The sequence below is a fragment of the Podarcis gaigeae genome, assembly GCF_964106915.1.
Source record: "Podarcis gaigeae genome assembly, chromosome: 2".
Taxonomy (NCBI): domain Eukaryota; kingdom Metazoa; phylum Chordata; class Lepidosauria; order Squamata; family Lacertidae; genus Podarcis; species Podarcis gaigeae.
This window is the reverse complement of record NC_139679.1, coordinates 15,622,861-15,650,655: the sequence shown is the minus strand read 5'-3', so window position 1 is coordinate 15,650,655 and position 27,795 is coordinate 15,622,861. Positions and strand designations below refer to the sequence as shown.

Genomic DNA, 27,795 nt, shown 5'->3' with positions numbered 1-27,795 from the left:
GTACAGCACGCAGCAGGTGCCTCAGTTTGTGGGACCTTGTTAACTTCGCAGAAGGAGTTTCTCTTTGAAACCGGGATCAACGGGCTCCAGTCCTGTTTGCTACAGCTGCTCCGACGCTTCCAATAATTCTTGCTTCGGAGATAATGAAAATATATCATTAACTGTAATACGCATTGTACTTATTTTGGTGATTCTGGAGTACCGCTTGTATGTACTACATGCCTTGTAATAGCGGGTACATTGAGACGAATACAATTCGTTGTACTTTGCTTGCCATATACTGTGTCTTTGTATGCTGGCCCGAACCCCTGGTTTTTCTATTTGTGTATGTTTTCATACAGCGGGTTCCTTATTTTTGTGCAATCTCTGAGAAGCTCAGGCTGGCCAGTTCCTCGGGAAAGGCGCGGAGTCAACTTGCGCTTCACGGTTTGGGGCTTTAGGAATCTCACGCTCATAGTTAATACTTTTATATTTCCTAGTTATTTAACTTCTCCCTAGACGCCTTTCTCTCCCGCCGCCCGCCACTTCCCCAACAGAAGCTCGGTTCTTCTTCTATTTTATTTTATTCCTTAGTTTGGGCTCTAATTAATTTTTTAAGTATCTTTTTATTCCTCCTCCTGCTGGGAAATGGTTCTAGTTTAGCCCTATATACTTTTCTCCCCCTCCGTTTTTTTCCCTTTTCGCCCTATCTGGAGCGGCGGTTCAATAAATAACTTTAATGAGGATGGTTTAATTGCTTTTGGATGCGGACTGCAGACGAAACGTTTGGCTGAATTATTTCTTCGGGAGGAGAGTCTGAGTTTTCTTTCCTTATCCAGGCTGCCAAAACTGTCTTCATAAATACTCTCAATCTTCTCTCTCTCTCTCTCTCTCTCTCTCTCTCTCTCTCTAAGTGACTCTGGCGTGTGTGCTTGGAGGGGGGGGGAGATCATTGGAAAGATGCTTATCATTTTTTCTTTATTTACCATTCCCCATTCTGTTCTGGAAGACGCCTCTAACCTAAGAAATGTATTCCATTTGAAAGTTTCTTTGCTGAGCCTGAGACTCCTTAATCAAGAATCGCCCCCCACCCCCGTAATGTTAATCCTCCCACCCTTTCGTCCTTTTCACTCCCTTTTCCCGCCTAATTTTAAGTTCCGCGTAAATCCAGCAAAATAAACATGTCAGCTGGGGAGACTAACAAGTCAGGCCGCCGTGAGTAACTGCCCTGCCGATCTGACAAATACGGTAGATTATGAGCCGGAGTGCGCCATCCATTTGAAAGAGACAGAGGGACTGAGTAGGGCTCCCTGTTGGCTTGGGAGAGAGAGGGTAGCTTTAAAATTGATGGCTCTGTGCGGCCCGTTATTATTAATAATAAAACGTCTCCAGCCTGGTGAGTAATCTTGAAAAGGGCTTTTTGAGTGGCGGGCTCTGAAATGAGTTACCGCTTTCCCACGGGACGCGGGCTGAATCTGGGAATTGGAGAATTCGTAGGACCGGAAGGAAGGAAGGAAGATCCTATATGTACTAAAAGCGAGCTGCCTTATTGAGTGGAGAATGGTCCATTAGGGCATGTGGGGCGCTGCCCCACCAACTTCCGTCGTCCCTCAGTCAGCCCACATCTGCCTATTTTCTCTTTTGCTGTCAACTTCCACTTCCTCAGTTTCTGTAAAACTCGAGAGCAGGCATAGGCAAACTCGGCCCCCCAGATCTTTTGGGACTACAACTCCCATCACCCCTAGCTAACAGGACCAGTGGTCAGGGATGATGGGAGTTGTAGTCCCATAACATCTGGAGGGCCGAGTTTGCCTATGCCTGCTCATGAGGGAGGAGGATGCCAAACTAAAATTAATTGGCTGTGCTCTCTGGCGCCACCTAATGGTAGGCTCCCTGTCTTCCTCCCTACCGGGTCTAATGGACACCAGCCACCATTGCAGTTATCCTAGCGTGGATTCTTATGCACCCCAAAAGGCATCATCTTTGCAGAAGAAGGAGGTGTCTGCAGGCTTAGGAGAACCCAGGGAGAACTGGCAATGCTTAGTGGGTTGGGAATGCTGTCTGGCTATGGAAGGAGGTTAATGGAATGGGGTATCCCAGGAAAGGGCATGGTTGGGTGGAGCCCAGAGCAGGAGTGCTCCACACAGCAACATTATGTTGCATGTCTATGGAGGCCCAAATTAAGATCTGTTGAATATCAGGGAAAGTGGGACATGGGACTGGGTAGAGAGGAAGGAAGATGCATTAATGGACAAACATGGACCAAGGTAGCCTTTCAACCATTGGCGGTTTAATTGATCAGGACTAGAATATCCTGCTTTACTTAAACTAGCTAACGGAAGTTCAGGGTCTTCACCCTTGGGAGGCAATGGAAGGTTGGCATACTACCACACCATGATTTACAGGATTGCAACTAACCTTCAGTAGAAATTATTATGTCAGGCCCTTAGAGAGTCATTAGGTGAATCCAGCACAATTCAATAAAATCTACTCAGAACTAAGTCCCACTGAATTCAATGGGGCTTAATTCCAGTTAAATGAGCATAGGATTTGTGGGAGGATGTGCAGGTAAATCACAAATGCATGATTGCTAGATAGTGATATCCTCTAAACTTCTGTGGCAGAAGGGGAACAACACAAACTTAATATTTACTTCTTCCTGTCACTAAACACTCCTTTTCTTACCTCCAGTGGGGCAGGATGTCTGTTAGCTCTCCTCCAAAGAGGACACTCAATTTTGAACTGGACTATGGACTTCTGCAAACTTTACAGATTATTGGCTTCTGGTTTTCATCACTGTAACTTGAATCCCAGCAAAACGTTTGAGGTGAGTAAACCTTATATTTTCTAGTTAATAGTCAGAGAGTTATTTCTTTGCTAAAAGAGAAACATAAATGGGAGAAGATAATAATCTAAGTCAGCCTAAAACATCCTTGGGTATCATAATTGTTATAAAAGGTTATGCAACCTTGGCCTAATAGCTTATAGAGAGATAAGCTGCACACAGGTGGTGATTTTAACTCTGCTGAAATAGCTATTTGCATTTTTATGCAAGTGAGAAAGGGTAAAGATAATTAATAAATACGTAAGATATAATCTCCTACACATCTAAGTCCATCCAACTAGATTGACCCTGGATTCCCATGACACTGAATGACAGTCAGTTGCTACTGTCTTTAAAAAGCAGATGGGAAGAAAAAAAACCCGGAAAAGGAAAAACAAGGTGCAACTGTCCCTTTCGCTATCTGAATTTTGATCCCAGATTAGGATGCGTTGGTTTTTTCAGGCCTGTGGAAAGGAATAATATGAGACCTAGACAGTTGTTGGGATTTTTGATCTTCTGATTATCTGATGCTTTGGGTTGGTTGTGGTTATATTTGTTTTATCTTTTGTTGGTTTTATGGTCCTTGTATTGATTTGTGCAATTTAATAGATGGTTGTGCACCACCCTGGGAATGTTGGGGGTCGAAGGACCAAATTCAAGTGTCATTTATTCATTTATTCATTCAATTTATACCCTACCCATCCTCCCAAGCAGCCCGGGGAAGCGATAGATAGATGATAGATAGATAGATAGATAGATAGATAGATAGATAGATAGATGATAGATAGATAGATACCGGTAGATCCTTCACTTTGCCGGTTACGTCAGTTCAGATGGAGGTCAGAGTAATGTGCTGTACTGAAGGCATTGCTTTAAAAACAACAACTATGACAGTGTAGTCATTAACAGTTTAAGGACCCTTGGGTCTTTTATTATTTTTTAAAGTATTGTTCAGACTGTGTCCAGGATCTGCACACCCACTGACTTTTCACCTCTTCAGTAATACATAGTAGACTGCTGAAGTCAAACAGGTTGATCCCCATAGAGTTATGGAAGGGAGATAACTGGTTAATTCAGAAGTTGCCAATATTGTGCCCTCCAGATGTTTTGGACTACAACTCTCATCAGACCTGACCATATTGGCTGGGAGTTGATAGTCCACAGCACCTAGAGGGCACTACCAGGGCTTACCTGGGTTTACCTGGGTTAATGAAAGGAACAAACGCGATCAAAAGGTTTAGCTTGGAGCCAGGCAAAATCATTCCTTTATAATCAGGGCTTTGGCTGATTAAACACTGTGTGGCTTTTTAAAGGTGTTTGTGAGAGGTGGGAGTTATTGGGTTGTTTCTTTTTCTGTCTGTTTTTATTATGTTATGTATTTTGTGTTTTCATGCTGTAAACTGCCCCCCCCCCCGATCTTCGGATGAAAGGCAGTACAGTGATACCTCGGGTTACATATGCTTCAGATTACAGACTCCGCTAACCCAGAAATATTACCTCGGGTTAAGAACTTTGCTTCAGGATGAGAACAGAAATTGTGCTCCGTGGCGCAGCAGCAGCGGGAGGCCCCATTAGTTAAAGTGGTGCTTCAGGTTAAGAACACTTTCAGGTTAAGTACGGACCTCCGGAACGAATTAAGTACTTAACCCGAGGTACCACTGTATATAAATTTAATAAAAAATAAAATAAGGGTTTGGGACATTTGCAGTGCAATCATGTCTACTCAGAAGTCCTAATTAATTCAATGGGGATTTCTCCTGGGTAAATGGGGTTAGGTTTGCAGCATGAGACTTCAGTTCTAAGCATGCTTACTAGGAGGCAAGCCCTATTTAATGCAGTGAGATTTACCTTGAAGTCAATATTGTTACAAAAGTCGGGTGTTTCCCGCTCTGTCTGCCAAACAGTGGGCAGAGCCCACGGGGTTCCACGCACTCCCTCAGGGTTTGTGGTCCTTCGGAGAATTGAAGATGCGGCGGGGACTGCCGTAGCTTTAAGAAATTTGGTTTATTCACATACTCACACCTTCAGTGTTCATGGAGGCAGTCCAGATCTTACAGCACGGTCATCTCAAGAGGGGTTTGTCTCCTGCAGCAGTCCAGTGCAAGGCATCTCTCCATTCTCCTGTCCCCTAAACACCAAGCCTCTTTTATTCCGTTGCATTCAGGTCTTTTGATGTTTTGAAGTACCAAAAGCTAATTTCCTCAGGAGTTCGCTGAGTTCATCAACAATTGTAGGATTAAAGACTGGTACACAATTAGGACATTTACATTGTTTAATCAACTTCACATGCTAATTGCTAATGCTCAGAAGTAGGTACACGACTTCCAATACGCATGGATCTTGATCACATTCTCTAAGCCTGACACAGTTTTTACACATAAACATCTCACACCTTTTGCGCAGCCTCCTTTCTAATACACATTGAGACGGTCTTATATCTCAGTTATACAAGTTCTAATTAAATCCTCATATTTACTAAACCTAAACATTTAGCCACAGAGTTATCACAATATGAATAGGATAGCACTGTTGCAAGAGTCCCGATTGTCCGGGAATATAAAACTGAGTGATTGAGTGGAACTGCCTATAGAAAAAGGAGGGAGAAACTCCTAGGTAGTTGTCAATGGAAGAGGGATGAGACGCTCTCCTACTCCCAGCATCAAATCTCAATGGGTTTGTTCTTTCCCAGTCCAGGGAATCTGTTGGGACACACAGACTTCTCCAAACAGCAGGAGGCGGCGGCGGTTTCATCGTGAAATGAGAGCCGGCTTCTGAGCCAATCGACCACTGAGTCACCCTGAGGCTTGGCTCCGGGTTGACTCTACTTGGCGAAGGAGCTCGGTTTCTTTCACTAGAACAAACAGCTCGTTCTCCAGTGCCAGCTCCCTCCGCCTGACAGCTCAGCTCTCCCTGGAGGAGACCAGGGCGCTAGTTCAGATGTCAGTCGGACCAACATTCTGCAAACTCCCAGATGAAGGAAAGAAGCATTTGTTTTGCTTATACAGTGGTACCTCGGGTTAAGTACTTAATTCGTTCCAGAGGTCCGTTCTTAACCTGAAACTGTTCTCAACCTGAAGCACCACTTTAGCTAATGGGGCCTCCTGCTGCTGCCGCGCCGCCGGAGCACGATTTCTGTTCTCATCCTGAAGCAAAGTACTTAACCCGAGGTACTATTTCTGGGTTAGCGGAGTCTGTAACCCGAAGCGTATGTAACCCAAGCGTATGTAACCCGAGGTATCACTGTATTCTTTTCAGTCCTTAGGAACTCAAGAAGCGGCCTTATATACCGAATCAGACCACAGGTCCCTCTACCTCAGTATTGTCTATACACTGATCGGTGGTGACTCTTCAGGATTTTGAGGAGGGCTTTCCAGCCCAGCCTTTGTTGTTGTTGTTTAGTCGTTTAGTCGTGTCCGACTCTTCGTGACCCCATGGACCAGAGAACGCCAGGCACCTCTGTCCTCCACTGCCTCCCGCAGTTTGCTCAAACTCATGCTGGTAACCTCGAAAACACTATCCAACCATCTCGTCCTCTGCCGTCCCCTTCTCCTTGTGCCCTCCATCTTTCCCAACATCAGGGTCTTCTCCAGGGAGTCTTCTCTTCTCATGAGGTGGCCAAAGTACTGGAGCCTCAGCTTCACAATCTGTCCTTCCAGTGAGCACTCAGGGTTGATTTCCTTCAGTATGGAGAGGTTTGATCTTCTTGCAGTCCATGGGACTCTCAAGAGTCTCCTCCAGCACCATAATTCAAAAGCATCAATTCTTCGGCGATCAGCCTTCTTTATGGTCCAGCTCTCACTTCCATACATCACTACTGGGAAAACCATAGCTTTAACTATACGAACCTTTGTTGGCAAGGTGATGTCTCTACTTCTCAAGATGCTGTCTAGGCCTGTCATTGCCCTTCTCCCAAGAAGCAGGCGTCTTTTAATTTCGTGGCTGCTGTCACCATCTGCAGTGATCATTGAGCCCAAGAAAGTAAAATCTCTCACTACCTCCATTTCTTCCCCTTCTATTTGCCAGGAGGTGATGGGACCAGTGGCCATGATCTTCGTTTTTTTGATGTTGAGCTTCAGGCCATATTTTGCGCTCTCCTCTTTCACCCTCATTAAAAGGTTCTTTAATTCCTCCTCACTTTCTGCCATCAAGGTTGTGTCATCTGCATATCTGAGGTTGTTGATATTTCTTCCGGCAATCTTAATTCCGGCTAGGGATTCATCCAGCCCAGCCTTTCGCATGATGAATTCTGCATATAAGTTAAATAAGCAGGGAGACAAAATACAGCCTTGTCGTACTCCTTTCCCAATTTTGAACCAGCCTTACCCGGAGATAACCAGGCTCCAACCTGTATGCAAAGCAGTTGCTTTGTCACTCAACTACATCTCTTCCCCAAGAACCTTAGGGGAACTATGGCAATGCGAAGAGAACAAATATTTTGAAGCAATGGACTTTGTGCCTTTTAATATAGTCCACTGGCCAATCTCCTTGTTTAAAGCAATAGTCACTCCGTGAGCTGATACCAGTGATTTCGTACGCCAATCAATCAGTCAATAACCAACCAACCAACCACATGCATTCTGATTACTCTTCAGATTCCTTTCCCTTCTTTAAATCACAACCCTATTCTTTGGGCAACTCGTTCTTTCTATCAAGAGAAAGACAACAGAAGAAGGCAATTGTGAGGAAAGGAACTACAAATAATGTGATGGTAGTCTATTATGTGGTCACATTTAGCCCTCGTTTATGAGTACAAGCAAATTTCTGGGCTCTCTGTTTCAAAAGGATTTTATGGCGTGAGCAGATCTACCCGAAAGATGAAATAAAATAACTAAGGAGAACTTGAGTGTTGATTTTTTTATTTTCTATATTTGTTTTGGTGGGGAGACGACGCGGAGGATACGAGATAGACTTATAAAATTACGGACCGAGAGAAGCGAAGGAAATCTCTCGAGTCCCCCCCCCCCAACAAGCCTACTTTTATTAAAAGTGTGTGCGTTGTTACTAGACTTCAAGCAACCCAATGAAATTAGTGTGTGTGTGTGTGGGGGGGGAATCTGAACTACCCAAATCAATTGTTTCTGTGGTTGATGGCTATCGTTTTTAAATGGCCCTTTAAAAAACCAGTTTAAGACAAACCCATGAAGAGTAGAACTATCAGATGGCATGGCTGTTAACAATGAGGGATACGTGTTCAGAGAGAGTACGTATATTCCAAACAACAGGTGAAGGCGATGTATTCAAATCCCGCTTGTAGACTTCCAGGAAGCAGCTGGCTGGCTCGGGGCAACATAGAAAACTGCCTCATAGTGAGTCAGAAACTGGGGACTATTTGCATGCAGGGCAGATGTTTTACCACGGAGCTATGGGACTTCCCTATAGGAAGAGGATGCACAGTGCGATAAACAGACCTCTGGTCTGTTCTAGCAAAGCGGGGGTGGGGTGGGGGAGACTTACTTGGGCTCCAAATGTGTAGCGGTGGTGGTGGGCGTGTCAAGGGGATCGAAGATCTGCTACTATTTCCGCAACTGGATATCTGTCTCCAGCGTCCTATAGCCGCTCAATCAACATGAAAAGGGAGCTTTCTTCCCACTCTTTGTGCTTAATGGAGCCAATCAGAGACAAAGGAGATGAATCAGCCGTTGATGGTTATTCTGGGCAAGGTGTGCGCAATGAGAAGTTGTTCCATATGCTCCAAAGCTAAGCATTTAAGGAACACTGAAAACACAAGGTGCTTACATGTCAAGAACACAAGTTCTGTACAATGGAACTTCAAGAGAACCAACATCTAGGTCACTTTGAAAAAAGTTATTGGACTACTCCAAATCATTTGCCCACAGAAAAGAGTAGATCAGGCTGAAAGACAACTCATGGAGATCTGCACTGGCCATTGCAACGCGCTCCCAATTATCACTATCGTATAACTGGAAGATTATTGTATAATTTTAGAAGGCGGTGCGGCTGTGAGGTTGTGTGGCTGTGACTATCATGAAATGATCCTTCACTTCTGAATTTGCCACTACGCCACTGCAAATATTAAAGTTTGCTGTGTGTGAGGTGCCTCTGGTTGCAGTGGTGTCTTAGACAATTTGAGATTCTGGACTTCATAGCCTTCCCCAACCACCCTTCTTGAGATGGAAATTCTTTTAAAGTGTGGTTAGCCAGCCCTGCTGCGTTGGAGGGTCCTGTTCATTCTGCTGAATGGGACTCTGAATTTCTACCCTCAAGTGGTGTCCTGATGGAACCATGTCTCTGCGGCGCGTGGATAGTTGGGAATGAATTTGACATGGATCAAAAATGCCAGGAGGACTATCTCTCTCACCCCGCCGCCTTGTACAGTATAAGGCTACAAGCCTAACACCATTTACCTGGGAGTAATCCCTATTTAGTTCAATGGGACTTACTTCTAAGTAGACACCATCAGGCTTGCAGCCACAGACACAAACGTTCCTCTTCTGGTGACACATAGGTCTTTTGATCACTGCAGATGGTGACAGCAGTCACGAAATTAAAAGACGCCTGCATCTTGGGAGAAAAGCAATGGCAAACCTAGACAGCATCTTAAAAAGCAGAGACATCACCTTGCCAACAAAGATCCGTATAGCTATGGTTTTCCCAGTAGTGATGTATGGAAGTGAGAGCTGGACCATAAAGAAGGCTGATCGCGGAAGAATTGATGCTTTTGAATTATGGTGTTGGAGGAGACTCCCGAGAATCCCATGGACTGCAAGAAGATCAAGCCTCTCCATTCTTAATGAAATCAGCCCTGGGTGCTCACTGGAAGGACAAATCGTGAAGCTGAGGCTCCAATACTTTGGCCGCCTCATGAGAAGAGAAGACTCCCTGAAAAAGACCCTGATGTTGGGAAAGATTGGGGGCACAAGGAGAAGGGGACGACAGAGGACGAGATGGTTGGACAGTGTTCTCGAAGCTACCAGCATGAGTTTGACCAAACTGCGGGAGACGGTGGAGGACAGGAGTGCCTGGCGTGCTCTGGTCCAGGGAGTCAGGAAGAGTCGGACACGACTAAACAACACAACAGGTCTTTTGACACTGTTTGACACCCCGCCTTCCCTCAATACACACTTGCAACAGCAATACAACGCAATCTTGTTTCCAGGACGAGTTTTGCTTTCCTTCATCCAAATCGCATTGCAAACAAACTGGAAACAAAAGGGGCCTTCAAGGAAACTTAATGCCCCAAGGGAAGATCCTAGGATGGGAAGGCAGCCCACTTGGCAAAGCCGTAGGCAGCTGGAGGAGCAGGGGCCCTGCGCCAGGATTTTGAATTCTTGCCACTGGATGCAGTTGTGGGAAGCCACGAGTGAAAGTATTTTATGGGATAGGACCGCTCGTTACATCCCCGTTGGGATATTGAGGCGGGAAGAGGATTGGATCGTGTAGCTTCTTTTACCAATATTCGTATTATTATTTATTGGATGTATACCGTGCACCTTCCGCAAGGAGCCCAGGGCGGCAGTGTACATACCAAAGGTGCCATCTCCCTGGGGCCCTGGGTGCCAGAGCACCCACAAAATTCCCCATGAGGGGGCCAGGCACCCGCAAATTTTGATGTCAGGGCCACGCACGCTGCATGGCACTCATGGCCCGGCCACCCACGGTTGCGGGGGCCAAGCTGGAACTCCTGGTACCACCCACTTAGGGGTCAGCAAACTTTTTCAGCAGGGGGCCGGTCCACTGTCCCTCAGACCTTGTGGGGGGCCGGACTATATTTTGGAAAAAAATAATGAACGAATTCCTATGCCCCACAAATAACCCAGAGATGCATTTTAAATAAAAGGACACAATCTACTCATGTAAAAACACGTTGATTTCCGGACCGTCCGCGGCCGGACTGAGAAGGCAATTGGGCCGGATTCAGCCCCAGGCCTTAGTTTCCCTACCCATGGGTATATAGCAGTGTTCCCCAACCTTGGGCCTCCAGCTGTTTTTGGACTACAATTCCCATCATCCCTGACCACTGGTCTTGTTAGCGAGGGATGATGGGAGTTGTAGTCCAAAAACAGCTGGAGGCCCAAGGTTGGGGGACACTGGTATATAGGACCTGGACGTGGAAGAAAAACCACTGTCTATTTGTACAGTACAGTGGTATCTCGGGTTAAGTACTTAATTCGTTCCGGAGGTCCGTTGCTAACCTGAAACTGTTCTTAACCTGAAGCACCACTTTAGCTAATGGGGCCTCCTGCCGCCGCTGCACGATTTCTGTTCTCATCCTGAAGCAAAGTTCTTAACCCGAGGTAATATTTCTGGGTTAGCGGGGTCTGTAATCTGAAGTGTATGTAACCTGAAGCGTATGTAACCCGAGGTACCACTTTATCTTACTGCCCGGCTAAATGCCCGCTCCGCCCGCTGAAATATATTTTGCTTTGATAGGTACTAGCACATCGAGAAGCTACAGGGGTAAGTAAAGAGGGGCAGAGTCCTCTATGCTTGAAACTCTTTGAAGGCTCGTATTTTTCATTAGCCACGTGCTTCAGGCTTTCCCGTTGAAGTCAATGGGGAAGTTGGGCTGGACTCGACTCCCTACGCTAGCAGGGGACGGGGAGGGTTTTACGACCCGCCAGCCTGTAGGTTATAAATAACGCGCCGTGCACGTGGTTCGAAAGAGCCCATTTCAATAAAATCCAGCGCGGTGACAAACGGTCAAGGATTAAAATGAATAATATATGCCGGGCTGTATAAAAATTACAGTCTTACGAAACCAGCCTATAAATTTAAATTTCCGCTCTAGACTAGCGTGTGTGTGTTTGAGCAGCTCCAAATTGTTCCTTGACAAGAGCAGCCGTGGCTTAGGAGCAGGCAGTTATCGCTAAGAGAAACACACGTTTGTCCTGGGGGAGGGGGGTGTTGTTGCTAGGATGTCCTCATACACACGTTCCTTTACGTATGAAGTGGAGTCTGGGTCATCAAGGCTTCTGCCACCGCAACATTACCTGTTTTTAAGGTGCCGCAAGATGTGATAGCGCGGTCGCATATCACGTTTACTCAAAAGTAAATCCCATTGAGTTCAATGAAACCCACACTCAGAGAAGTGCGGGTCGTGTGCCTGGGAGTCAGTCCCGTTAAATTCAGTAGGACTTATTTCTGAGTAGACACGTGTAGGACCCCCGATGCTCGCGTACATTTACGGTACTTAGCGTGAACGGATGGGGAGAAGAAGCGCCACTCGTTAAACAAATGTCTGGCGACTGTCGGGTCCACTTCCGAACAGAAAAGGAACTCTGCCAGAAAACGCGGTGGGCTGGAGAGACGGAAATGTTGGCAACGGTATTCTGTTCACATCCTCCCCCGACCAAATACAATTTTGTCCTTGCTTTTGACCTGTGGGAATGTTTTGCATGAAACATCCACCAGAAGACAGGTGGCTCCTGTGACGTCACAGTGCTAGTCAGGCAAGAGGGTGACGCCATGTCTCGTCTGATCTTTTACCACTTACCGGAGAAGGATGAAGGAGGAGAGAGGGCTAGGTCCTCCATTGATGCAGAGAACCTGGACTCGTGGATGCTATGATCAAACTTTTCCTGAAAGGTTAGCTCTCCGTTGCTTTGACGATCCTTCATTTTTGGGGGTGTATGTGTGTGTAAAGCAGATTACACTCCTGACCAGATTTAGACTGTAAACTCCTCAGGGCAGGGCTCTCTCATATGCTGATGTTAATTTGGGTAATTGCATGCCTATGCTAATGAAGATTAGTTTTGAACGAGGGATCATCAAAGGGATTAAAAACTGGTCCAAGCGTGAGTTTCTCTTTTGTTTAATTGGATACTAATCCGGGCTAGTGGCTGTTGATTATATAGCTCAGGGGGTATAGTCACCCCAGTTTAATTAACATGGAATAGAGGAGGGCCCTGATTCCGTGTATGTTGTTGTTGTTTAGTCGTTTAGTCGTGTCCGACTCTTCGTGACCCCATGGACCAGAGCACGCCAGGCACTCCTGTCTTCCACTGCCTCCCCCAGTTTGGTCAAACTCATGCTGGTAGCTTTGAGAACACAGTCCAACCATCTCGTCCTCTGTCGTCCCCTTCTCCTTGTGCCCTCCATCTTTCCCAACATCAGGGTCTTTTCCAGGGAGTCTTCTCTTCTCATGAGATGGCCAAAGTTTTGGAGTCTCAGCTTCAGGATCTGTCCTTCCAGTGAGCACTCAGGGCTGATTTCCTTCAGAATGGAGAGGTTTGATCTTCTTGCAGTCCATGGGACTCTCAAGAGTCTCCTCCAGCACCAGAATTCAAAAGCATCAATTCTTCGGCGATCAGCCTTCTTTATGGTCCAGCTCTCACTTCCATACACCACTACTGGGAAATATACATGCGTCCTAAGAATCACCGGAATACCAGTTCTTGGGAATCAAAAGTGGGGACACTACTATCGCCCTCATGGCCTGCTTGTGGGCTTCCTATTGTGGGCCGGCTTGTTGGCCACTGGGGGGACAGAGTACTGGACTCAGTAGGCCTGATCTAGCAGGTCTCCTCTTAGACAGATAAGAATATGGGAAGCAAATATCAGATTTGAGGAGCGTGTGGCTACCTGTTTGCATTTACATACCGAAATGCAGTCTCGTTATTTTTTGCTCAATATGTCGCAGGGCTCAGGTTAGGCCCTCTCGGTGTCAAGAACGTCTTCAATCTTAGTGATTTCTTAGGCGTCAAAACCGATTAGTTGTCTTTGCAAAGACTGATTGCTGCAATAGTGAATGGTTTCTGCATAGTATCAGGGCAAGGGCTCATCCTCCCATTCTCGCTGTTTAGCCATCTACATCACGTCTCAACGCCCCCCCCCCCGAGTGTTCTTATACCCCTTCTCTAGCAAATTTCCGGAAGGCTCTGTGAGCCTCAGCTCCCTGATGCAAAACATGAATTGTTGGTTTGACTGCATTTTAAATATCCCACAGTAGTTAGGCTTCCCAAGAAACCATAGGCAGTTTATTTTATTTTATTAATTACACTTATATACCACATTTATCTTCTAAGGATCTCCAGGTGGTGTTCACACGTGTATGTACATAACTCTATTACATTAAGCCAGATTATTTATTGGGGACAGGTTTACCAGCTGGTGCAGGCAGACAAACACACATAACTACAGGAATATATTCCAGATAAATGGGAATTATGTGAACTGACATCATCGTTAAAAAGCGTTGCCATTGGTTCTGTTTGTGGGGCTCTATCTGGGATAGCCCATTCACACGCATGCAAGTTGTCCTTTTCTGTTGCACATGTGAAGGAGCTTCAGGTTTCACCTCTCTCTCCAGAATGCGTCTCCCCCAATATCCGGACTGTAGCTGTGCTTTCCAGAGCTCTCCAAGTCAAACATTTTTGACGCCACGCTTTGAGGTGGATTACATGTGCACGTTTATCACTTGATATTTCATAACTCAGTAGTTCAACTGAATACAGTGGCACCTCAGGTTACATACGCTTCAGGTTACAGACTCCGCTAACCCAAAAATAGTGCTTCAGGTTAAGAACTTTGCTTCCGGATGAGAACAGAAATTGTGCGGCGCTGCAGCAGTAGGAGGCCCCATTAACTAAAGTGGTACCTTAGGTTAAGAACAGTTTCAGGTTAAGAACGGACCTCAGGAACGAATTAAGTACTTAACCCGAGGTACCACTGTATGTGAATTGCTTCCTCTTAAAAAACGTTGTGTTCGAGGTAATGTGAGAAGATGGAAAACCAGCTTCGGTGCTTCCTTAAGGCGTTTGGAGAAAAGAAGGGATATAAATGTAATAATACATTTTTTAAAAAAGTTCTGCTGGTAATGGTAATGACGACTGTCCCAGACATGTTGCCTGCTGTTTATGGCTAGCCTATTGTTTCAACAGCCAATGATGGCATTAAACAGGCCTGACAGGCTTGCATTCTTTCAAACTCGGTCATGTTTTTAAAAAACGACCATATAAACAATGCGTGCCATTGTTCTTAATATTTTATCTCGCACCATTGTTATATACTGCGCTTCGGAGAGTCATATAAGCAAAAGGCCAGATCTCTGCCCCGGGGTAGATTACAGTTTAAACCGCAAGCGGCTAGGAAGACTATCCGGGAAAGCAATTACACTTACTTGGGCATGTGGACTAAAGGAGTGAAGGCAAAATTTGCAGAATGTAAAATGTGCATACCAACGGGAATTTAGAAATATCTGCAGCTGGCATTCCAAATATGACTATATTCAGCTTAATTATGTTACAGTGGTACCTCGGGTTACATACGCTTCCGGTTACAGACTCTGCTAACCCAGAAATATTACCTCAGGTTAAGAACTTTGCTTCAGGATGAGAACAGAAATCGTGCAGCGACAGCAGGAGGCCCCATTAGCTAAAGTGGTGCTTCAGGTTAAGAACAGTTTCAGGTTAAGAACGGACCTCTGGAACGAATTAAGTTCTTAACCCGAGGTACCACTGTATTCCCTGTGATTGATTAGTTTCAAATAATTATGCAATATAGTTTTAATTAATTCTGCAACTGGTTGTTCCTTCTGCCCTCTCTTCGCATAAGGAAAGCAAAACAAAAATAACCTCTGTGCTGCCCGAGTTACAGGTCCATTCCTGCCAGATTAAACAAACGGTGGGCTTCATTCCAGCGACGCGTCTTTCTTAATTCAACCTCCTACGGTCCACGTTCTGTTGCGGAGTCAGTAGAGGAACCCGAGTGAGGAGCGCAGGAGTTGCAAAAACAACCCCTCCTCTACTTGACATGGGAGCTAACATGAAACAAAGACGCGCTGGAAATGAATTACAGTATTATCATGCTTTTTTCAAATTAACCACGTTGTTTCCTCATTGGAGTGGCTTTTTGTTGCTGCTGCTTGTTTTTGTTTTCCCTTTAAAAGTTCAATCTGGCATCAGGATGTCATCAATCTGCCTTATTATCGCCAGTCAATGAAATACACATTGGCTTTTATGATGTTGCTTCTGAAGCAAACCGAGATACACAAAAGCGGCGGGATTCAAGTAGCAACCAATAAAAAGTTACTGGTGCCGGGAAGCGGCAGACGGGTTGGAAGTGGGGAAGGGGCGCGGGGGGGGGGGGAGGGAGGAGAGACAGGGCCGGCGAAGATCTGCGGTCACTGTCTACCATCTGCAGTTCGGGTGAGGAGGAGGAGGACAATGACGTCAGCGCCCTCTCAGCATCCTATTAATGCCTCGTTTTAAAAGGCCGGAATGCCGCCTCTGAGTCGGGAGGGGAGGTTGCCCCCCCACCCCACCGCCAGTCACGTCCCTCCCTGATACACGACAGAGATAATGATACCTAGGACATAGGCAGCTGAGCTGCTATACACCGAGTCAGAGTAACTGATCCATCCCGTTTAGTGTTGTCTGCACTGATTGGCAGCTGCTTTCCAGGGTTTCAGGCAGGGGGCATTCCCAGCCCCACCTGGAGAAGCCAGGGCTTGAACCTGAGACCTTCTGCATGCTTTGGTGTTGAGCTGCAGCCTTTCACCACCAGCTTTATGGAGCGGACAGTTTAGAAACAACCAAGCCGTGCACTAAGATTCTTGGGAGTGTTATCCCTCTCCCAAGTTTTAGGATGCTCTTAGGATGCTCTCTTATACACCCACTACGGACAGGTGTGGTACCACAAATTCTACCAGACATCTGCATTATGAGCAGTTAAAAAAAACCCTAATCATCCTCAGCACTTGGCAGGGTAATTCAGAAGACCAAACTACCCTGGGATGAGAGAACTCGTTGTTTTATAAAAGGAAATGGTACCCCTGACCGTTAGGTCCAGTCGCGGATGACTCTGGGGTTGAGGCGCTCATCTCGCTTTACTGGCCGAGGGAGCTGGCGTACAGCTTCCAGGTCATGTGGCCAGCATGACTAAGCTGCTTCTGGCAAGCAGAGCAGCGCATGGAAATGCCGTTTACCTTCCCGCTGGAGTGGTACCTATTTATCTACTTGCAGTTGACATGCTTTCAAACTGCTAGGTTGGCAGGAGTAGGGACCGAGCAAAGGGAGCTCACCCCATCGTGGGGATTTGAACCACTGACCTTCTGATCGGCAAGCCCTTAGACGACAGCGGACGGGAGTGGGGGACATCTCAGTTGGAACCCAAATGTGGCTCTCTAAGCCTCTTTCTCCCCAAGCCATATGCCTTTCACTGGCCTCCTTAAGGGCTTTTGCCTGGCTACTAAGTGTCCTTGAGCTGTGACGTTGCCATCTCTCTGGATGAGATCTCTCTAGAAAGAAACCTCTGGCTTCTGTGTGGCTTACTGTAGTAGAAAGATAAGAGTCACACCTGTCACTCTGCCCACTTTTACCTGTATGGGTTCAAACTTTTTCATGTGTTCATACGTGAACGCGTCAGACATGGAGCCACCAGAGTACCTCACTTGCAGTGACCACGAAAGCAATGCAAGTACTTCTTGTTCACGGGGCCTTGTTCATACATGCATGATTGACATGAAATACACCTTGAGAGACCTTTCTCTGCTTTGGAGAGACCCAGGAGTAAGCTCCATGGATTAAGGGTGGCGCCGTGGGTTAAACCACAGAGCCTAGGACTTGCTGATCAGAAGGTCAGCGGTTCGAATCCCCGCAACGGGGTGAGCTCCCGTTGCTCGGTCCCTGCTCCTGCGAACCTAGCAGTTCAAAAGCATGTCAAAGTGCAAGTAGATAAATAGGTACCACTCCAGCAGGAAGGTAAACGGCATTTCCGTGCACTGCTCTGGTTTGCCAGAAGCAGCTTAGTCATGCTGGCCACATGACCCAGAAGCTGTATGCCAGCTCCCTCGGCCAATAAAGCGAGATGAGCGCCCCAACCCCAGAGTCAGTCACGACTGGACCTAATGGTCAGGGGTCCCTTTACCTAAGCTCCATGGAACGCAGTGGGACTTACACCTGAGCAAGCACGCGCAGGCTTGCACAGTCGGTAAGCTAGAAGCCAACCTTGTGCAGACCAGTAAAGTAGCCTATAAAGAAGCCTATATGTGAGAGAGAAATAGGGAGAGAAATAGTTGAAGGAGGGACAGCAGGGAAAAATATATGCCGATGTGAAATGTGCAGGCTTCTGTAAGAGAGATCACATGACGAGTAGTACTGTAATAACAATTATGACTTTATTTATTTTATTTGTAAAATTATTTATATGCTGCCTTTTGGGTCCCAGCCCAATATCATAAAAGCTCAATAAACACAGTGATCTAAAGCAATCAAAATTAACAAAGGCATCATCATTAACAAATATTTAAAAGGCCAGTGAAAACATTTACAAAGACTAGTAAAAGACTTACTGCACTCTTCACTATGCCAGGTGCCTCACAATTCTTAGCCATTTGGTTAGAGGCATACATATGTGTGGTAGGTGCATTTTGTAAGACAGTGTTCGTGGAAGACAATCTTACTCGGCTACGAGTGAATGCCGAAGAAGAAGAAGAAGAAGAGAAGGCGGCAGCTGTGGAACAAGGAAGCCAAAATGATTTTGTTATTTAAATATGGGGCTCCATTTTCTTCTGTCTGCTCTGGGTGAATTCTGGCACAGAATCTTCAAACAAATGCTCTGGAAGAGGCCCACTGAAACATGTGCAACTCCTTAGGAGCAAACAGCTTAAAGATGATAGCCAGAATTGATAAGTAGAAGTTTGGTATAGAAATTGAGAGTAGATAGAGAGAAGACCCTCCAAGACCCTCTAGATCAGTGGTTCTCAACCTGTGAGTCCCCAGATGTTGTTGGACTACAACTCCCATCATCCCTAAGCTCTGGCCTTGCTAGCTAGGGGTGATGGGAGTTGTAGTTCAACAACATCTGGGGACCCACAGGTTGAGAAAGGCTGCTCTAGATGGTCATTTAACCTGTGCTGACCTTCCTTAGGCCAAACTACTATGCTTAGGGTTGCTGACCTCATTTCCTTCTCCTTCCTTCTCCATGCCTCTCTCTTGAGGGGAAACATCAATTTTCGGATCTTTCTCCATCCAGGTGTGGCCATTTGAATAAAATATGGGGGGGGGGCAAGTAAGCCCCATGCTGCATAATCATTCAGAATACATGGCACATGCACATTTTTTGAATGGCAATGCCCATCAACTTGGGGGTCCCTTGGCCCCCTCAAATATTTTATTTTACGGGCCAAATGACCTTGGCTGCTAGGAGTTGGCTCCTAGTTCTCCCTCCATGCTGCAAGAACAAGCAGGGCCTGTTAGCTAGAACTAGGGATCTTTCTTATCAAATATGTATTGTATGTATGTATGTATGTATGTATGTATGTATGTACAGTGGTACCTCGGGTTACATACACTTCAGGTTACATATGCTTCAGGTTACAGACTCCGCTAACCCAGAAATAGTACCTCGGGTTAAGAACTTTGCTTCAGAATGAGAACACAAATCGTGCAGCGGCGGCGCAGCGGCAGCAGGAGGCCCCATTAGCTAAAGTGGTGCTTCAGGTTAAGAACGGACCTCCAGAACGAATTAAATACTTAACCTGAGCTACCACTGTATTGGAGAACAGCCTTTACCAAAGGTGTCATGGACCACCATGATCAACTCCCACCCAGAAACCTACGTCTCCATTCTGGAAGGCCATGTTGATCCAGAATTGGCCTCCACAGTCACTTATGGACTCACTGTTAAGACCGTGTTCATGGAAGACAATCTTACTCGGCTACGAGTGAGTGCCAAAGAAGAAGAAAAAGATTTCTTGCAATGATTGTAGCTTTCTTATTTTCCAAACTCAGGGTCTCAGTGTGATCATACCCAGGGCAAAGTGTGCTCCTCCAGCAGGAATTTCAGTTTTCAGTTCAGCATCAGCCAGCATTTTAACTCCAAAGTCCAATATCTTATACGCCCCCACAGAAGTACATACTGAAATTTTTAATCCTTAACATCATTTTGCAATCATCCAGTAACCTATACATTCCTTTCAACTGCTGCCAAGAAGCATAAAGGGTGTTCTGCTCCTACAGGGGTCAGTTATTTAGTGACAGCAAATCTCTGTGTTAGTATTAATGCTTCCCCTTTAAGGAAATACAGTGCTCCCCCCCCCCTTTTAGACCCCAAGGCAGGTTGGGAAATGTAGGCACAGCAATAGTCTACTTTCTATTGGCTCTGCCAGAGAGCGGGGGAATACCTCTGCAAGTGGCCAGAGCAGGAAGAAACCTCCCTTCCTCTTTTGTAATCTAGTAGCAGTCTAGTTATGGCAAACCCAAGAAGTGCGAACTAACTTCGTCCTTACTTTTCCGTCTGGAGATTTCGCTCTCTTTGTGGATAGTATTAACAAAACTCCACAAAGCTCTCATACATAGATTGATTGAAGATAATCAAGGCGCATGTAGAACTATTATTCCCATTCCAATAGGCTGTTGTATGGTTCTGAATGAAGATGGTTAGAAACATTTTATGAAGTTCTCTGTGGAGCTCTGTAAAGATGAAGTGAGCCAATAGTGTGAAGTGGAATGTCCAGGGTTCAAATCCTAACTCAGCAATTGACTCAGATAAAGGGTCCTTAAGCAAGCCATTGTTCTTCTCAAAGGAGCCAGCTCCTAGGGACCAAAATCCAAGGTTCCTTCTCTCCCCTAATATTTTTTTTGAGAGGGCCAGCCCCCACCCCCAGTTAATGGACATTGCCATACAAATAGTGTGTGCATACCGCATCTTGTGATCAATTATGCTGGGTGGGGCTTATCTCGGTCCCTCCAATATTTTATTCAAGTTGGCATCCCTGGTTTGTTTAGTCTTGGCTGTGAGCCACAACCCCATAACACATGTACCTGGGAGTAAACTCTACTGAACTCAACACAACTTATGAGGAAACATGTGCTGTCAGAGGTATTACAAACCTACCTTACAATTATTCTAATGCTTGTTGAAATCAGAAGTGAAGTGATTCAAACATTTAAAACATATTTTGTAGATGTAGAGTTTTTCTGTTATCAAAGAAGACTCTAACTGGCTTTTGAAGGATGAAATATATATTTTATCCACTGAAATGAATCAAAAAGGGGCAGGGGCAGTGGAGGTTAGGATACACCAGGGTGCATTAGCTGGAGTTACATCTCTTCTCAACAGTAAATACAAATTAACAACACTACCCTTAAAAAAAAAAGAGGAATGTCTTCAATGCAGTTTTCTAAAGGAAGTTAGCTCTCTCTCTAGCAAATAATATTCATGACAAAGGAATGTTAGTGTGTGTGATAACCTGTCCCCAGATCCAGAAAGTGCTGGTGTGAATTCTAACACTACATAAAAACTTGGCGTTTCTCAGAACTCCCCATAAAACGAATGTAAAAGAATTGCTACCCGCAATTCATCTGCAGCATTACAGTTTTTGCAGCCTCTAGGGATGACTCAGCAAATCTTCCTCCATTATCTCAGTAACTGGAGCTTCAGCCGAAAACTCCAGTCTCTAGACACCGGTGTCAGCGACATCTGACGCAGCAAAATCATATACTGCCGAGTCATAAGTGATGGTCCGAGGAGTCTGAACTGAGGGCGAAATCCTGATCCATTAAATTTAGTGGGATCGCCATTAGCTTTAATGCGAGCAGGACTTCAGCCAAAGTGAATTAAAGTCAGTCGAAGGATAATGTTTTCGTTGATGCAGCACAATATTTGTGTTCCAGTACTGGAATTACGACGAATTCATATCATCTACCAAAAGATTATAAATATTGAGTGCCGTCTTCCCCCTACCCACCAAGCCTCAACCTTCACCGGTTCCAAATGTGTGACCCAGATGTAACCATTTCCATTTACACCTGGAGTGTTGAAGTAGACTAGTTAATTAAATACAAACTAAAGCAGAATTAAACAGCTGTAATAGCGTTATCTCACAATAAATCTCTCCTAAGAAATAATCGAGATCCAATCCCGCTGGGAATTTTGTATCTAACAAAGTATGCAAAATATGTGTCCCCTGGTTTGGAAATAGAGACCTCCCCCCCAAATAGTTTATTAGCTCAAGGAATAGGGGCAACTTAGTGAAAGCCCCAACTTGTGGGCTTCCCAGAAGCACATAGCAGGCCACTGTAGACAAAAGTTCTATCAAGTTCAATAGAGTTCCTTGCCAAATAAGTGTGTACTGTACATGACTGTGGCTTTAGAATACATCCTTATACATACCTACCCAGGTAAATCCGTATAGAGATGTAGCCTCAACCTGATCCAGCAGGGTTATTTTTCTTATTACCTTTATATTGACCCTGTAACGTTATAGACTCTTTAGAGTCCCATGGACTGCAAGAAGACCAAACATATCCATTCTGAAGGAAATCAGCCCTGAGTGCTCCCTGGAAGGACAGATCGTGAAGCTGAGGCTCCAATACTTTGGCCACCTCATGAGAAGAGAAGACTCCCTGGAAAAGCCCCCGATGTTGGGAAAGATGGAGGGCACAAGGAGAAGGGGACGAGATGGTTGGACAGTGTTCTCGAAGCTACCAGCATGAGTTTGACCAAACTGTGGGAGGCAGTGGAAGACAGGAGTGCCTGGCGTGCTCTGGTTCATGGGGTCACGAAGAGTCGGACACGACTAAACAACTAAACAACAACAACGTTATAGAAGGTAATGTAGAAAATGGACCCAGATCTCCAGGTGCTAAGGCAGAAGGCTGATCCAGATCTGGATGATCCACTCCCAATTGTTTAAGGATAGCAATAACAAACAGGCTCTTTCCACCCCATTTCTCCCCTAAATCAAGTTGCTGAAACAAATACAGGAGTGTGGTGCTAAAGGATTGTGAGCTCAGCGCTTGAACCAATTCCTAGGCTGAATTTAAAAAGGCATCTTGTCCCTTAATTATGTTTCTCTTTCCCTCCCCCCATTTCACACCTGGCTTGGGTTGGTGGATCTCGAGGTCCTGGTTAAAAAACGAAACAGATCCGTTAATACTAAAGGTTTGTCCGCACCTACCACGCAGGGCTGTTGCACGGTTTACTCTACAGCAAGCTGAGGTCCGTGAAATGCCCTGAGCCCTAGAACTCGCTATATAAAATTATTGAAGGATAACTAAACAGCATCGAATGTACTTTTAGACTCGGCGCAGAATACGTCCTTGTGCCTTTCTGGTTTTTGCAGCCCCGCTGCTTTCCAAAAAGCAGCCTCCGCAGAAGGAGGGAAGAATCATTTGTCCGACTCAATCGCTCTGGGGCGAAGCTTTACTCGGGGCTCAGGCACTGGCTGGAATAAGGTGAACTAGCTCTTTATTCGTCAGGTACAGAGAGCTCCACGCGCTAATCAAAGCTGTGTTGAAAGGCTCCCTTTGGAAACAGTACGCTTTGGGCTCAAGGACAATCTGGATTTGACGCAATGATTGCAACGACGGTCGCGCTTCCAAGTTTCAACGTTCAGCAGGGTTGCAAAAAAATATAATAAAAAAATTAAAAAGTTAAAAAAAATTAGAGGTAATCCCCCACCCCCATCAGGAACCTTTACAAGGGAGAACCGCCCCCCCCCCCCCAAGAATCATGGATTGGCTTTTAATTACTACGGGGCAGGCTGAGTTTAGAAAGCGTTTGGGGCTGTGACAAGGACGATCGCTTTTGGCCTTTGTTGCTACAGCCAAAAGAAAGGATTTATTGTGATGATTCATTTATTCTATACAGCGCCTTCAAATTACTTGGCGTTATGTAAGAAAAAGAAAAGAAAAAAGCCGTCCGCAGTCCCAAAGAGTTATCAACCTAAACCATGAAAGTAGGGCAGGTAGGGAAGAGAAGATTACTTTCTTCAGGAGAGACTGGTTAGGAGGAGATCCTTTCTAAGAATGCAGGGAGATTCTATTATATGGGTAACCTCTCATGTGGGTGGCTGCTTTGAGCAGGGCCCGAATTAGGTTTGATGAGGCCCTAAGCTCCTGAAGGTAATGGGGCCCTTTATATGTCCACATATAAATTGTCCTTTGTCAACAACAAATTGTCACTGTTTTTTGTGTCGAACATATGCTATATTGTAATTTATGGACCTACAGTGGTACCTCGGGTTACATATGCTTCAGGTTACGGACTCCGCTAACCCAGAAATAGTACCTTGGGTTAAGAACTTTGCTTTAGGATGAGAACAGAAATCGTGCTCCGGCGGCGCGGCGGCAGCGGGAGGCCCCATTAGCTAAAGTGGTGCTTCAGGTTAAGAACAGTTTCAGGTTAAGTATGGACCTCCAGAACGAATTAAGTTCTTAACCCGAGGTACCACTGTAGTAGGTATGTAAAGCCATTTGCGCATAACAAAATATGTATTTTATCAAAGTAATTGTTGAACTGAAAAACAGTTAAGAAGAAGTATATTAATAGTGAAGGGACGTGGGTGGTGCTGTGGTCTAAATGACTGAGCCTCTTGGGCTTGCTGATTGGAAGGTCGCTGTTCAAATCCCCGCGACGGGGTGAGCTCCCGTTGCTTGGTCCCTGCTCCTGCCCACCTAGCAGTTCGAAAGCACGTCAGAGTGCAAGTAGATAAATAGGTACTGCTCCAGTGGGAAGGTGAACGGCATTTCTGTGCGCTGCTCTGGTTTCACCAGAAGCAGCTTAGTCATGCTGTTTAGTCATGCTGGCCACATGACCCGGAAAAACTATCTCCGGACTAACGTCGGCTCCCTTGGCCAGTAAAGCAAGATGAGTGCCGCATCCCCAGGGTTCATGAATGGACTTAACTGCTAGGGGTCCTTTACCTTTTTTATATTAATAATGATTTTTTTGGGGGGGGGCAAGAGAGTGGGGCCCCAAGCTATAGCTTGTTTAGCTCATACTTAAATCCAGCACTTGCTTTGAGCTTCCTGGAGCTGTAGTTAATAATTTATTTTATTTACTATAGCACACTAGTGGTTCTCTTGTAGCAAACAGTCTGCGAAGTACTGGATTGTGGGCTTAAGCCAAAAACCTTACAGGAAAAAGTTATGTTTGCTATATTCCCCCTTCCTCCGTGGTGACCTACATTCCAAATTGCCATACATGGCTGCAACCAGGGGTTTAGGGATCATTTTTGTGGGAATGGAGGTCTTGCCCTGCGTTTGCAAAACTCCAAGCAGGGTAGGATCTGTCACACAGCTGGCAGGTGGGCATACATCCTGGCAGAACAAAAGTGGTGCAGGCTGCTGTAGCATAAAGCAGGCATAGGCAAACTCAGCCCTCCAGATGTTTTGGGACTACAACTCCCATCATCCCTAGCTAACAGGACCAGTGGTCAGAGATGATGGGAGTGGTAGTCCCAAAACATCTGGAGGGCCGAGTTTGCCTATGCCTGGCATACAGCAAGGTTTGCTAATCTTTGCCCCACCAGATCTTGCTGGACTCCAACTCACAACAGTGCTGACAGCAGGCCATAATGGCTAGAGCTGATAGGAGTTTATCAACATCTGGCAGTTAGCCCTGCCCCCTTTCCAGGTATAAAGCAAGGCAGGTGACAGTGACCTCAGAGAAGGTGCCACAAAATATAGTATTTGTTGTTTAGTCGTTTAGTCTGACTCTTCGTGACCCCATGGACCAGAGCATGCCAGGCACTCCTGTCTTCCACTGCCTCCCGCAGTTTGGTCAAACTCATGCTGGTAGCTTCGAGAACACTGTCCAACCATCTCGCCTTCTGTCATCCCCTTCTCCTTGTGCCCTGAGACTCCTTGTCTTTCCCAACATCAGGGTCTTTTCCAGGGAGTCGTCTCTTCTCATGAGGTGACCAAAGTATTGGAGCCTCAGCTTCACGATCTGTCCTTCTAGTGAGAACTCAGGGCTGGTTTCTTTAAGAATGGATAGGTTTGATCTTCTTGCAGTCCATGGGACTCTCACGAGTCTCATAGTCAAGGTCATTGAACCCAGGATGACTTTCTCTTCAGAGTGATCTATGCTGTGATTTCAGAGTGATTGGCTTTGCTTTCATCTGCACAGAATGGCAGAAGGGTATATGTTGCAGTGCTGTGTATGCTTAATGTACTTGACGACACATTGCTCTTTTGGATTAATTAGTGGTACAAGTTTGCACATATATATGGCTTGGAACAGCAGAACTTTGTAAGCCTATAAAATGATTTCAACAAAGCAGGGGTGGTTTGCTTTTGCACCACTGGAACTGAATGCATTTCTAGCCATGGGCTAGAAGTATGTACTTGGCACACAATATGCCCATATTTCTCACTGGGAGAGGTGTCTACAAAATTGAAATTTTCTCCCATATTTAGTGGGGTATTGCAAAGGCAAGACAAATTTCTGGTGGGAGCCAGCGTGTTATGGTGGTTGGATTATTGAGACCGGGACTTGGAGGACCAGGGTTTAAATCCCCACTCAGCCATAGAGCTAACTGGGTGACCTGGGCGCCAGTCACTATCTCTCAACCCAACCTACTTCACACGGTTGTTGTGAAGATAAAAGGGAGAGGGGGAAAACCATGTATGCCCCTTTGAGCTCTTTGGAGGGAATGTGGGGTATACATGTAGTAATCAGAGCAGCAGTAGTAAGTAACAACAACAGCAACTACAAATGACTTGTGGACTGCCAACAGGCTTTGCCTGACATAAAAATAAAACTGCATAATTATCCCAGAGAATTCAAATCTCAAAACAAAAGTATTAGAAAAAATATGCAGATTCACACATTGCAAAATGTATTTTATAAACAAAAGCAACTTTCCTTCCTCTGTGTGCTCTCTCTCTTTAAAACTGATGAGTCCTTCCTCTGTTGGACAGAGAAAATAATAATAATAATAACAACAACAACAACAACAACAACAACAACAACAACAACAACAATAATAATAATATATACCCCGCCCATCTGGCTGCGCTTCCCCAGCGACTCTGGCCAGCTTGCAACAAAATATTAAATGCATCAAACATTAAAAGCTTCCCTAATCAGGGCTGCCTTCAGATGTCTTCTAAAAGTCTGGTAGTTGTTGTTCTCTTTGACATCTGGTGGGATGGCGGGTGCCACTACCCAGAAGGCCCTCTGCCTGGTTCCCTGCAACTTGGCTTCTTGCAGCAAGGGAACCGCCAGAAGGCCCTCAGCGCTGGACCTCATTGTCCGGGCAGAATGATGGCGCTTGAGGCACTCCTTCAGAGATACTGAATAAATTATTTGACTGTGAGTGTAAAACAACAATCCTGTGCTCCCTTGGAAAGTATTTGACTTGACCCTGTGCCAGCAGGGTTCAGCTATATCACAATGCAACTTCCATGTCTTCTTCTCCCCCCATAACCCCCAAAATCGACTCCTGGAAGCCCTACTATCCTTCAGAGCTGATTTTGAGGGTGTAAGAGTGGGGCTGAAGGGGAAATGAAAGGAACAGGAGGTCCCAGGTTGTGTACACAAGCCTCTTGCCATGCAGCCCTTTTTATCCAAGGAATTTTTTTTTTTTTTTTACCTATCAGCTTTTAATTCCCATTTTTCTTTATTTTTTTCCCTTTTTCTGGGGGAGGGAAGCACTGCATCTCCCCATAAGATGAAAGACCACATTGAAATGCAAAGCATGATGATGATTGCTATACTTTACTTTTTATATGCTAGGTGTTGCAACATTACAGACAATGTCTGAGAACCATAAATGCCCATGACTGCATCAAAAGAAAGTTACAAGGAGAAACCAATAATTATTGTTGAGAGAGGGAGAGAGAGAGAAAAAAAACCCCAACAGCTCAATCAGAGGAAGCTGAAGGCCAGCCAGTTCACTTTCCTCCTGTCATTTATTCCCGGTATGTTCTTCTCCCCACCCCAACAACAACAACCCTCCACCTTCCTTTCTAATAAATTACCAGCCATACTGTTAAACACTTTACTGGCAGCCTTTAAGAGCATTCTGTCCCCTCAATCCCTAATGCTGTGCTATCTGGCAAAGGTGTTTTTAAACAGTGGACACTAACAGTATTGATTTTTTTGTGAACTTGGAGATGAATGATAAACCTGGGTAGCTGCAGTGATTTATGGCATTTGCTATATCAGGAATGCACTTTCATATTATGCTGTTGTGGTATATACAGTCTTGGTGAACGGAAGTTATTTTTCAGGCTAATGATGATGGTGGTGATGGTGCTCTCATCAGTAAACATGGAGTTTTGCAGAGGAGCATAAGCAAG

At 45.4% G+C, this 27,795-nt stretch overlaps 1 long non-coding RNA gene across 2 annotated transcripts; it reads left to right on the top strand.

Annotated features, from left to right (window-relative positions):
- Nucleotides 1-27,497, top strand: LOC310839979. Of its 2 annotated transcripts, XR_014561711.1 has the most exons (3): nt 1-163; nt 2,671-2,806; nt 27,230-27,497. It is a non-coding gene; the product is annotated as an uncharacterized lncRNA (long non-coding RNA). The 2 variants fall into 2 exon arrangements; XR_014561712.1 differs by lacking the exons at nt 1-163; nt 2,671-2,806 and adding an exon at nt 11,977-12,349.
- The last annotated feature ends 298 nt before the right edge of the window (nt 27,498-27,795 follow it).